Raw genomic sequence first — 12,969 nt, forward strand, 5'->3', positions numbered from 1 at the left:
AAAGGGATTGTCAATAAGTAGTGAGTCACTGCCAGGGAAAGGAGGGGCATGTTACATCAGTAAGGGTACCTGATTCTAATCCAAGTGAAGTGAGGTCCAATGAGAGGCCCAAACTTCATCTGTACATAAACCACTTATGTACTCAATCCCTACCTGTACCTCACATCTTTAAAATAAAAATAAAACACAACTGGAAACCAAAACCAAAAAAATAGACTTTAGAAAAACTTTATTTCTTTCATCTTGATGGGGGAAGGGAGTGGATGACAAGATGGCTAAGATTTTTTATGTGGCATGAAACATTTTTTTTTTTAGTTGGAGTCTTACTCTGTCACCCACGCTGGAGTACGGTGGCACACTCTTGGCCACCGCAGCATCGACCTGCTGAGCTCAGGCTGTCCTTCCACCTCAGCCTTCCAAGACGAAACTTTTATTTTAATGAAACTGATGACAAATTAGGCCAGATAAATAATGCCTGAATCTGAAAAATACCATAATTAACTACATAAGCAATGATAGATCTAAGACTGTCACATGTAGAACTATTTGCTTTGAAATATGTTTAATATTTTTCTCAGATAAACTGAGTTCCTTTTTCGTGCTTTTACTATGGACAAGTTTAACATACCAGGACCCATACAATTATAGCCTCTTATATACTCAAATAGCCAAAGGTCACCTCCAGGTACACGTTTGATGACCACTTAACTCTGTTTCCCTCAGCCTTTCAGTAGCGGTCACAACTGTTGTCTGTACTCTGGCTTTTGCAGTTCAGCCCTCTTCAGTGACTCCTTTAACCCTCTGACCACCCTCTGTCTCATTTATTCAACTCTTTCTTATTTCTTCTTTTGCTGTGTTTTTCCTTTGGGGAATTTTATCCAAACCCAGAACGTCTACTATCTCTACCTGCTGATGACTCCTAAATGTGTTTCTAATCTTAACTTTTCTTCTAAACCCACAGACCTCTTGGCCTTTCTCTCCTGACAGTTAAAGGAAAGAGCAGGGTCTTTCTTCTTACAGATTCATGTTCCAGCTAGTCATCTTTCTGAAAACGGGCCTAACCATGTCAATCATCTGAGACAGAGATCTTCTCAGTCCTCCCGGGAGCTAGAAGACTTACCAAAACATTCCCTGTCTTATCTTACAGTCACATTTGCCTCTTACATGCCTAAGTTTGGTATCACTCCCTCTCAATAGTCCTTGATATTTTGTATGCGTTAATAGCTCTGTGCCTCTGCTCATGATGGTCCCTATATCTTGTAAACCTGCTTGAGCACACACCTCAGTTTCTCAAAGTCTTTTTCTTTATCTTTTTTTTTTATTTTTATTTTTTTTATTTTTTTATTTTTTGAGTTAGAGTCTCTGTTGCCCAGACTGGAGTGCAGTGGCCGCTCCCGGCCACTGCAGCCTCGACCTGCTGGGCTCCCGCGATCCTTCCGCCTCCGCCTTCCAAGTAGCTAAAATGACAGGCGTGCACTACCACGCCCAGCTAATTTTTGACTTATTGTAGAGATGAGGTCTTGCCAAGTTGCCCAGGAGGGTCTCGAACCCCCAGGCTCAGGTAATCCACTCACCTCAGCCTCCCAAAGCGTGGGATTACAGGCTGAGCCACCGAGCCCGGCTGTCTTTTTCTTTATCTAAGGCCCAGCTCAAATATCAATCCCTAAAGTAATCTTTGAGCTCCTCTACCTTGCTTTCTAGCTTGTTTCATTTTGAGCCAACAGATTTTCTTATTCACACATTATTTTTTTTCTTTTCTTGCATCATAACAGTTTGTGTACCTATCTGTTTCCTCCTCTAAAGTATGAACTCCATAAGAGCAAGTAAAATATCTTATTTCTTTATAGATTCAGCACCCAAGATAAATTCCTGATCTTTGTAGTTCTCAATAAATGTTTGAATTGAGCAGTGGTGGCTCTGTCTTGCCTCATGTTTCTGCTGGTTCAATAAGATCTGTTAATATTTAGGAGGACGATATAATTCGTGGAAGGTTAAAAGATGATGGTTCATACAGAAAGACAACATAGGGGAACAAGGAGAAAAAAGGAGCTAAGGCTTAAATCATGAAAGAGGAAGGTATGGAAAGACTTTGAATGTAGAAGAGAAAGAACTGGAAGAAGTATGAGAATTGACAAAGGCAATGGAGAAAGGAAAATGCTAGAATGTGGTATTTGAAGATGCATCAGTACTATTTTCAGGCATGATTGACACCATTAGAAAAATTACTTTGCCCATCTGGATTTCTAGGGTGATGCAGCGAAATGGGAAGCTGGAGAGCAGGATGCCTGCATTCTGGTTTCACTCCTTTTTCCTTCTTAGCTGTGTGACTTGAGCAAGTCAGCCTCTCTCTGTGTTGGCTTCCTCATCTGTCAGCAGGGGATTAGTCATCTGATGGGGGTGCTTTATTTACCTAGCTCACCAGCCTATCCAGAGGATAAAATGATAGAACTAAATAATGGAACTAAAAATGAAAACAAACTAATAATGGAACTAAGAATGGAAAATGATAGAAGACTTTACTATTCTAAGTTATTGCATTTTTAATCCTAAACATATTAATATTGTTTATTACTCTTTCCCATTCTTGTTACAGGCTAGACAAATTGTCTTGTACAAATATATTTTTAAATGGTTTTTTCTTTTAGTCATTCATTTTACAGATTAAGAAATTGAAGTGCAGATAGTGTGTGATTTGCTCAAAGTTCTATAACTGTGATAATTTCTTGAGTCTAGAACCTGGGGATTCTGACTTGTAAGCCAGTAACTATTAAAGTCTACCCCATTACAGAAAAGTGTGAAAGAGACTAGAAAGGGAGAAGAAGGAGGTGAGAGGGTCATTACTGCTACCATAGTAGAATATAGGGCCTTTCTCCAAGTTGGGGGTAAGTGGAGAAAAGAAATATTCCAAAGATAGAAAGTGTGTAGGGGCTAAGAGAAAACTTCCCCTTTGCCATCTGAAGGTTTGCTGAAAATCAACTGACAAAAGGCAGATTAACAGGAGAAAAGGCATACAGAAGTTAATTTTAACATGCGTAGCATAGGGGAATTGCAGTAGAATGATTACTTCCTATCTTTTAATTAATAATAGACATTGGGCCGGGCTTGGTGGCTCAGCCTGTAATCCCAGCGCTTTGGGAGGCCGAGGTGAGTGGATTGCCTGAGCCCGCAGGTTCAAGACCCACCCGGGCAGCTTGGCGAGACCTCTTCTCTACAATAAATCAAAAATTAGCCGGGCATGGTAGCACATGCCTGTAGTTCCAGCTACTTGGAAGGCTGAGGCAGAAGGATTGCCGGAGCCCAGCAGGTTGAAGCTGCGGTGGCCCAGAGCATGCCACTACACTCCAGTCTGGGTGACGGAGTAAGACTCCAACTCAAAATAATAATAATAATAACAAATAATAATAATAAACACTGTAAAATGATTAGATTACTAACTACTTATTAAATTTCTTCTTTCAGTTATTTTAAACTCAAGAGAAATGAGATTGGCATTTGTATTTGTTTTAGCATATCTCTGATTATCTTAATTATGCTATACATCCATAATATAGGGAAAAGTAAGATTGTATTAATTTTTATTTTTATGTAATCATAGACATTAGAAGAAAGAAAGTATCTTCTCAGAGTATATTTTTCTTCAAAAAAAATTATAGGATAAATATAACAAGAGGCTTGTTTGTTAATTATGTGTTTGTTGGCTAGTCTGGTTCAGATTTTAGCATAAAAAAATATTTACATCTTTGTAAAGCAGGAAACTCCTTAAAAATAATTTATTCTGAAATTCTCTTATTAGTTGTATTTTGAAAATCACTCATTAAGATGAAGTAGGTGTGAAAAGAAAGAAACTTCACAGTTATTGGTGTAGTCAGATCTGTACTTGAATGAAAGTGTGTCTGGAGTAGTCGCAGCTCTGGAAAGATGGTGGAACAGGAACAAAGGAAAGTCCCTTTGGTTCCAGAACATCTCCTGGAATAGAGGAAGGCCTATCATGCTCTCAAAGCCACCCAGACAAAGCAAATACTTTTGGCAAAGGAGCAAAGGAAAGGGGCTCAGGTTTAAGCGACTGGAATCCTTCCTATATGATTCCTGGTGGCAGAAATGTGACGGTGCGCATCTCAGAAGACTAGAAGTGAAGCCTCACGCCTTGGAATTGCCAGGTAAACACTCCTCGGCCTTTGTTGTACGCATCCAGAGGATAGAGGGGCTGATCATCGGTGCAGAGGACCATTGCCTGACTTTGCCTGAAGAACATTTTCAGTGGCGTCTTTGTCAAGGTCAACCCCCAGAGCCTACAAACACTGTGTATTGTGGAGCCGTGTGTGACCTGGGGATTTCCAAATCTGCAGTCTGTCTGGGAACTCATCGTGAAACGTGGACAAGCCAAGGTCAATAGTAAGACCGTCCCTCTGACAGACAACACAGTGATTGAGGAGCATCTGGGGAGATATGATGTCATTTGCTTGGAAGACCTCATTCACGAAATTGCCTTCCCAGGGAAGCATTTCCCAGAGACCTCATGGTTCTTGCGCCCTTTCAAACTCTCGGTGGCCCATCACACAACCAAAAATAGATTAGGCTTCGTCAAGGAGATGAGCTCACCTGGCTGTTGGAGTCAACACATCAATCAGCTCATCCACCAGCTCAACTAGACCCAGAATATCTGAAGGCACAGAGCATGGGAAGCACATGATTTTGTATTTTTGGGAATTATTATCAAATATCTTCAGAAAAGATTATTTTTGGCTCTTTTTTTGGTTCCTGGCAGGTACCTTTTTTTAAATTTTATTTTAAAGATGTGGGGTACAATTCAGGATTAGTATACAAATGTTGATTATGCAGGCACCCTTGTTGATGAGGTGTGCCTCTCCCTCCCGTGGCAGTTTCCCACCACTGCCAATCCCTTTCTTACAGTATTATTATAATTGTTCAGTGCACAGGAAGCACATGTTTTTGTTTTTTGGGGAATTGTTATCAAGTATCTTCAGAGAAGATTATTTTTGGCTCTTTCTTCAAAAACTAGAAGGGAAGGGTCAGGGAAAAGACAAGATGAGGTTCATGGCAGGCATATCTCATCACAGTCCAGTTCTGAGGAAAAATTCCAGTGTTTGCACATTGGCTGCTGCCGCCTCTGAAATCAACGTATGTCACGCAGGAAGGAGTCCTTCTTGGTCATGTATTCTATCCTGGGATTCAGTGTTGGTGAATGTATGACACAAGCATGTATACAAGGCTCCCCGAGATTCCTGCAGCAGTGGGTCATGCCCAGGGGTATACTTGAATTTGGGGGTCCCTGGGACCTTGCTTTGAAAAGACTTGAAATACAATTAGGAACAAGAGTACAAAAGCAAATGCTCAGCTGTCTCTTCTCTGAGTCCATGTGCCAACTTTTCAGTAATGGCTTTGAGAGCTTTCACACTTCTCTGGTTCCAAGTGTATCTGGTGGCTTTTGTATCCTAGCCCACAACTGGCTTAGTCTTTTTCTTTAGCTCAGAGTGAAGGGCCCCTTCACCAGGAAAACATACATAGATTCAAAATTTTGCTTGTTTATAGTTTTAGGGTGTTCGTAGACCCTTCTCAGAGACCTATGTTCCTTATGTGAGGAAGTCCTTTTTTCTTGTCAGATCACCTAGGCCTTGAGCTTGCTATTCTCTGGTTCCATGTCCTGTGGCAGACAGCTTACTGAGACAGCAGATTGTGTTGCTCCTGCACTCTCTGTAACTCTGGGAAATGCCCGTCATTTTCCCCCTGAGCTTCAGGATGGAATTTCCTGGTTTATCTAATGATCAGCTCTCTCTGTAAAATCCATATCAGGAAGGAATGAACCATTTTCTTGGGTTTGCATGGATGAAGTTAGTACCATATGGCTTTTTAGGCCTGAGTTAGGCAGATTAATTGGGCTTTTCTTTGCATATTCTGGACTCCAGAACTGTCACCCTTTGTCCTGCTGGTACTGATGTAGTAGACCTGCAACGGGGCTTCTGGGGACATTGATCCTGCTCGTGTTTCTCGTCAGTGTCCACCCCTAAGTGGCCTTCCCTCTGCTCCCCTCCCTTAGCGGCCCCAGCTTGCCATCCGAGCAATTGGTGGGGATGTGCCAGGCCTAATTTACTTGAAAATATGATTCCCTGGTCCTTTCAGATCAGCTTTGCTGCAATTTTGACTCAAGGGGCCCTCAGATACAGCTATGAAATTGAGTTCGAGGTGTAACTGTGCCTCAAAATGTGCCAGATTATGAGATTATTAATTAGGTTGGTTGGCTTCAGAGTTAACCTGCCAGGGATAGATGTTACTCATACTGTGAAGCATTGTGAAATCAGATTACTTTAAAATGATGCATCACAAAGACTGGGGAAAAAACAGCTGTGAGTATGGAAGTCTAGAGCTTATATCCCAGTTCTGTCTTTTACTAAATATGGGAATCGTGTTTACAGTCGTGCCTGTAAAATGGAACTAATATCCTCCAGCCTGTCTGCCTCAGTGGTGTTTAAAAGGATTAGATAAAATAATTATCTGTAATGTATAATTCTATATAAATAAAAGAGGTTTCCATTTTTTAAAAAATGTGTTTGAATTACATTTTACAAACTAAAATTGCATGAATAATTTGAATATTATTTTCTATTTTATACATCACTGTCCTTCATGTATTTTGGGGGGGTTCTTTGTTTTAACAACCAGAAATCACTGTACAAAATGTTCCCAGTTATTTAAGACTTCAGAAACCATTACTAATATTGTTCAGTGATGGCAGAATAAATCCCCAGTACAAAAAAGCAGTGTTGACACTGGAAAAGCAGAAAGACTTGTATTCACTTACTCCTTGCTGGTTAAATCTGTAAGTGCATTTTTACTTTTTAATATGTAAGACAGAAAGAAAGTAATTATTTTTTACTAGAAAATGTAACTCTGTAGGTCTACCTTGGAATTAATTGTGTGGGACCAAATATTTCATCGTGATATTTTAGTAACTAAACTCCCTCAGACAAGGTCCAAGATGACTTTGTTTTAGATTAAATTTTATTCTGCAGTAACTTTTTAAAAGCAATAATTCTTCTGATTTTAAGAGTAATTAATGTCCATTGAGAAAATCTGGCAAATACAGAAAAGTAAACATTGTGATATTTTTGCCTTTTCCTTCAGTTCCTTTGTTTGTGCTTCAGTATTTTTAAAGCCTAACCAATAATGTTACAGAAACGTATCAGTGCATCCAGCAGCAATATTTTCTGGCATGTTTCCTGTATGTGTGGCTTGTGTTGCATTTAATGCCTGTGAATACAATTTGGAAATACACACACTATTTATTCCTTGTTTAGAGTCATTGATGAGGACATTTTTTTTAACTCATTTGAAAAACCACACACATGGGACAATGTACAATCTTTGCTGTGAAGAGTTTACCAGTACATTCTATTGCCTGAGGCAGAATTTTCCCAGATAATAATCATTACAGGTATCTAAAAGTAAAACAGTATTTTACAAAATGTAGAATATGCTGCCGTAGGAAGGATAGGTCTCTTTAACTTGTGGTTTCCTTGTATGAACAAAATTATTTTATATTTCTTTGATGTGAAATTAATCCCTTCTTTTTTCCTGAGGAAAGGCACAATTTTATTTGGAAAAGAAGTATTTATAAAAATAAGTGTCTTGTTGTATTAATAGTTGTGTAGCCATTTAACTTTTGTGCTGACGTGAACAGATACTTGGCTAAACATTGGCAGGAACCTATTGATTGTGTCAAGCCTGAGTTGATAGGCCTTTGGTCGATGACTCCTTTTCATTAAAACTGTCATTGACTCCCTATTCTTTCCTCCCAAGAGAAAGAGAGTGTCCAGTGCTGAAAAGAAACTTTTAACTATTCAGATTACGAATAAAATAGTTATAAACCTCTTGGTTTTTAGAACACGTTTCCATAAAATAAACTTACTGACATGATGCTATTTAAAGTTTAATGCTCTACAAACTATTGTTTTCATTATTTTGTTATGGAACGAAACATTAATATATTCAATTGTTCCTTTTTGCAGCGAGAATACCCCTGCGGGGAAAGGAGTTTTGCAGGCATACTTTGACCTTATACCCACTCCCACTTCCTCTCCTTTTCCAGGTGAATCTGCACTCAGGTGGCCACATGTTTGCATCTCCTTCAGACCAGGCTATAACTGGACCAAACCTTGTATTGTGGCTTCAGAAATTAGCAGCAGGACTAGAAAATCACATCAGTAAGTTTTCTGTTTCATTCAGTACACATAGTTCTGTATTTTGTTCCATAAACTTTAAACTTTAAATATAACAAAAGGATGCCAGAATGAGCTGATGTGTAATGTTTCTGAGTGTCTTAAGTATGTAAATGCTGGTAGTATTGCCCATGGGAGAGTCTGTGATTGGGAAGTGAAAGGTGCAACGCCTCAGTCAGGGGAGTCGGCTCACATGTGAAGGCCTCTTTCTTCCCTTGAAATTCCTGGAGCCCATGTTGCTCGTATAGATCACCAGTGTATTGAAACATGATTTTAGTAATTTATCCAGTTTTTAAAAATCATTACAGTAAGCCCACCAATGTACAAGTCCTCCATGCTATTCTTACAAAATTTAAAATTGTAGATTTCACAAGATAGTTCTTGTATCGCTTTTCCATATACATGTCAGTTTGTTTTCTTTTTATAACCGTAAGCAAATATGTGGTTTTATAGAAAGTGAGAACATTTTACAAACAGTACTTTTTATGATATAAAACCCTGGTTCCATAGCATCATGCCACTAAGTTTATTTTATGGAAAGATGTTCTAAAAACCAAGAGGTCTATAACTATTTTATTCGTAATCTGAATATTTAAAAGTTTCTTTTCAGCACTGGACACTCTCTTTCTCTTGAGAGGAAAGAATAGGGAGTCAATGACAGTTTTAATGAAAAGGAGTCATCGACCAAAGGCCTGTCAGCTGGTTCCAAGTTGAGCATACCTTGAAAATATTGTGAGTTCAGTTTGAGGCCACTGTAATAAAGCGAGTATCGAAGTAAAGCAAGTCACCTTAATTTTTTGGTTTCCTCGTGCATATAAAAGTGACATTTACACTGTACTGTAGTCTGTTACACGTACAATAGCATTATGTCCAAAAAAAAGTGTTCATACGCTAATTAAAAAATGTTTTATCGCTCAGAAAGGCTAACAGACGTCTAGTCGTTGTCATCTTTCTGCTGGTGGAGGGTCTTGCCTTTGTATTGATGGCTGCTGACCAGAAGGTGGTGGGTGCTGAAGGTTAGAGTGTCTGGCCTCCCTAGTAACTGGGACTGCAGGTATGCACCACCAGGCCCAATTCATTTTTTAATTTTTTTTTTCTTTGTGGAGATGTGGTCTTGCTATTTGCATAGGCTGGTCTTGAACTTCTGGGTTCAAGCAGTCCTCTCCCCTCAGCTTTCCTAAGTGTTGGAATTACAGGTGGGCATGAGCCACCACACACAGTCTAGTCATTTCTTACAATAAGACAACAGTGAAATTTACCACATTTTTCGACTTCTTTTCACAAAAGATTTATCTGTAGCATGTGATGCTGTTTGGCAGCATTTTATCCACAGTAGGACTTTTTTCAAGCTTAGAGACCCTGTCCCCTTATCAACTGTGTCTTCACCTGGAGTAAATTCCATCTTATTAAACCATTTTCTTTTTTTTTTTTTTTTTGAGAAAGTAGGATTTATTAAGACAGAAAAGCTCCCATAGCAGGAGGGGAACTGAAAGAGGCTGCTCTAAATCACTTTCTTTGTTCATTCATAAGAAGCAACTCCTCTGAGTTCAGGTTTTATCATGAGCTTGCAGCAATTCAGCCATGTCTTCAGACTCTACTTGTCATTCTGGTTCTCTTGCTGTTTCTCCCCCCATCTGCAGTTAACTTCTACCACTGAAGTCTTGAGCGCCTCAGGGTCATCCCCGAGAGTTAGCATAGACTTTCTCCAAACTTCTGTTAATGTTGACTTCCCATGAATCATGAATGTTCTTAGTGACATCTAGAATGGTGGATTCTTTTTACAGTATTTTCAATTTACCCAGATTCATCCAAGGAATCCCCATCTATGGCAGCTGTAGCCTTTTGGAATGTATTTCTTAAGTAATAAAACTTGAAAGTCGAAATTACTCCTTGATCTGTGGGCTGTAGAATGGATGTTATGTTATCAGGCATCAAACAACATTAATCTCCACGTGCAGCTCTATCAGAGCCCGTAGGCATATTAATAACCATTTATATGCAATTGTGGCAGTGATAGTCCTATGGCCATATTTCAAATAAATAAGCCTAGGTTATTAGTATATTGAGCAAATAATGTGAAATATGATGTAACAAAGTCTCCCAAGGTATTATTCAAGAATTTTATTAGATACTAGATGATCTACCTTAAAATAATATTTTGAGCTGGGCACAGTGGCTCACAACTGTAATCCTAGCACTTTGGGAGGTGGAGGCGAGAGGATTACCTGAGCTCAGGGGTTTGAGAACAGCCTGGTTAACATTATGAGAACTTGTCTCTTCAAAAAATTTAAAAAATAAAATTAAGGGATGTTGGTGTATGCCTCTAGTTCCAGCTACATGGAAGGCTGAGGCAGAAGGATTACCTGAGACCAGCAGGTTGAGGTTGCAGTGACCATGAGCATACCACTGTATTCCAGCCTGGGTGACAGGGCGAAACTCCAACTCAAAAAAAAAAAAAAAAAAAAAAAAAAAAATATATATATATATATATATATATATATATATATATATATATACACGTTGTTTCATGACAGTGTCCTGAAATAAGGGGTGTGTGTGTATGTAAATATATATATGTATGTATATCTATACATATATGTACAAACACACAGTTCTGGTATACAAACGCCCATTCAGTGTACATTATCTCAGTCATCATGTATAGTATGAATCAACCATTATGTGTTTTTGTAAATGTTTAATCAGATACTTGAATTTCTTTTAGTATCTTCCCAGATGGTCTACTTCATTTCTTTTATTTCTTTACTTTCTTTGGGGGAGGGGAACAGGCCCTTGCTCTGTCACCCAGACTGGAGGACATTGGCGTGATCATAGCATGATCACCACAGCCTTAGACTCCTGGGTTCAAGTGATCCTTCCAACTCAGCCTTCTGAGTAGCTGGGACTACAGGCTCATGCCACTGTGCATTGCTAGCTTTTTTTTAAAAAAAGAATTTTGTAGAGACCGGATCTACAACTCCTGTCCTTAAGTGATCTTCCCATCTCAGCCTTCCAAAACACTGGGATTACAGACGTGAGCAACCATGCTCAATTTCCTGAGATAATTTATAGGTTTAATATTTTCCTAAGAAATGGAACCAAATTCATTAAATTTACTGTTTGAAGTCCATCTGTAAGGAGTCCTTTCTGTAGCTGTTAATCACTCATCTTTGTCTTCTTTCTAGCCACATGGTATAGGGATCTTTTCAGCTGTAGCTCTTAAACTCTTCACATAGTCATATTTACTTGACTGCCTCTATTGTTATTTTATAGAATCAAATGAGTAGTGTCGTGTTGCAGCTGCAGTGACACAGAGTTCCCATGGACTCTAAGTTAGGATTATTTGTAGCTGGGGTGAGAGTGCTTCCCAAACTGAATTGCCTTTTTTTTTTTTAAAGGTGGAAATGCTCAAAACACAGAAACCTGAGCTTATGACCTTTCTTCCTTGATTACTATTTTTGTGTCTCTAAGCAAGTCATTTTTAGTTTCTTACTCTACAATTATAAAATGAAATTTATAGTTCCTGCTCTGAATTAATCGCAACGGTTTTTTTGGTTTATAAGCCTTTTTTGCTTTTTTTGAGTCGGGATCTCACTCTGTTGCCCAGGCTGGAATGCAGTGACATGATCACGATGGTCACAGCTCACAGCAGCCTTGACCTCCTGGGCTCAGGTGATCCTTCCATCATCCTAAGTAGTCGGGACTACAGGCGCACGCCACCACGCCCAGCTAATTACTTTTCTCTGTGTGTGTATGTGTGTAGAGAAGAGGTTTCACTGTGTTGCTTGGGCTGGTCTTGATCTCCTGTGCTCAAGCAGTCCTCCCACCTTGGCCTCCCAAAGTACTGGGATTATAGGCATGAGTCACCGCACCCAGCCACAGTTATTTTTTAAATCAAGTAAAACTACATATGCAAAGACTTTGTAAAATATTAACTCTAAATTTACCCATTCCTCTCCTACAAGGTACATCCCTGGGGGCTTCGATTCCTCCTCACCTCAGACCATCACCAAGGAGAAAGAATCAAAATTATTCTTCTGCATTTCCTGAAAGGCTAGTATAGCTTCCACTGGAACTTTGTTAATGTCTTTGCTAAGTATTCTGTGAAGGTTTCTGTCATTTCTGTGTATCACTGCTCCTGTTCTTAAATTATTCCTGTAGTTTCTGCAGCAAGAAAAAGAAAAGTGAACAGTGCTTCTCTGTGTATTGGGTCCTGCCTTCTGTGCTAGCAAGGCATTCTCGCTATTCTCTGGGACACAGACCTTAGTTGACCGTGGAGCTCTGAGATGGGGGTGGATAGGGTAGGTTGCAGTGACATTCTGCAAACAGCCTGAATCAGTACTGTGGTACCACCCAGGTGTCCACCTCACCTTGCGCTGTACTTCTTAATTTCTGTGAAACTGTGGCCACTGGATTTTCTTATCTGAGATTTATACTTAACTTTGGTCTACTTCTGTGACTTTTGCGTGCCTTAATCTTCTCATCTGTAAAATTGGGATAATAATTGTACTTTCCCCATCGTAAAGGTTAAATGAATAATGCCTAGCATGTAGTAAAAGCTCAATACGTGTTTTACTATTTATTATCGTTATTAATTTGGTGAATAATGTATTTATTACCCATCTATGACTAGAGTATAATTTTCTTTTTTTTTTTTGAGTTGGACTCTCACTCTGTCGCCCAGACTGGAGCGCAGTGGCCGCTCCCGGCCACTGCAGCCTCCACCTGCTGGGCT

The 12,969-nt window shown here is 39.4% G+C and overlaps 2 pseudogenes; both read left to right on the top strand.

The window, feature by feature from the left end:
• LOC103273068 overlaps positions 1-12,969 on the top strand; it is a 51,363-nt pseudogene that overhangs the window by 34,315 nt on the left and 4,079 nt on the right.
• On the top strand, positions 3,898-4,649 carry LOC103272970 (annotated as a pseudogene).

The sequence above is a fragment of the Carlito syrichta genome, unplaced genomic scaffold (genome assembly GCF_000164805.1).
Source record: "Carlito syrichta isolate Samal-C Ts95f unplaced genomic scaffold, Tarsius_syrichta-2.0.1 Scaffold31422, whole genome shotgun sequence".
NCBI classification, from domain to species: domain Eukaryota; kingdom Metazoa; phylum Chordata; class Mammalia; order Primates; family Tarsiidae; genus Carlito; species Carlito syrichta.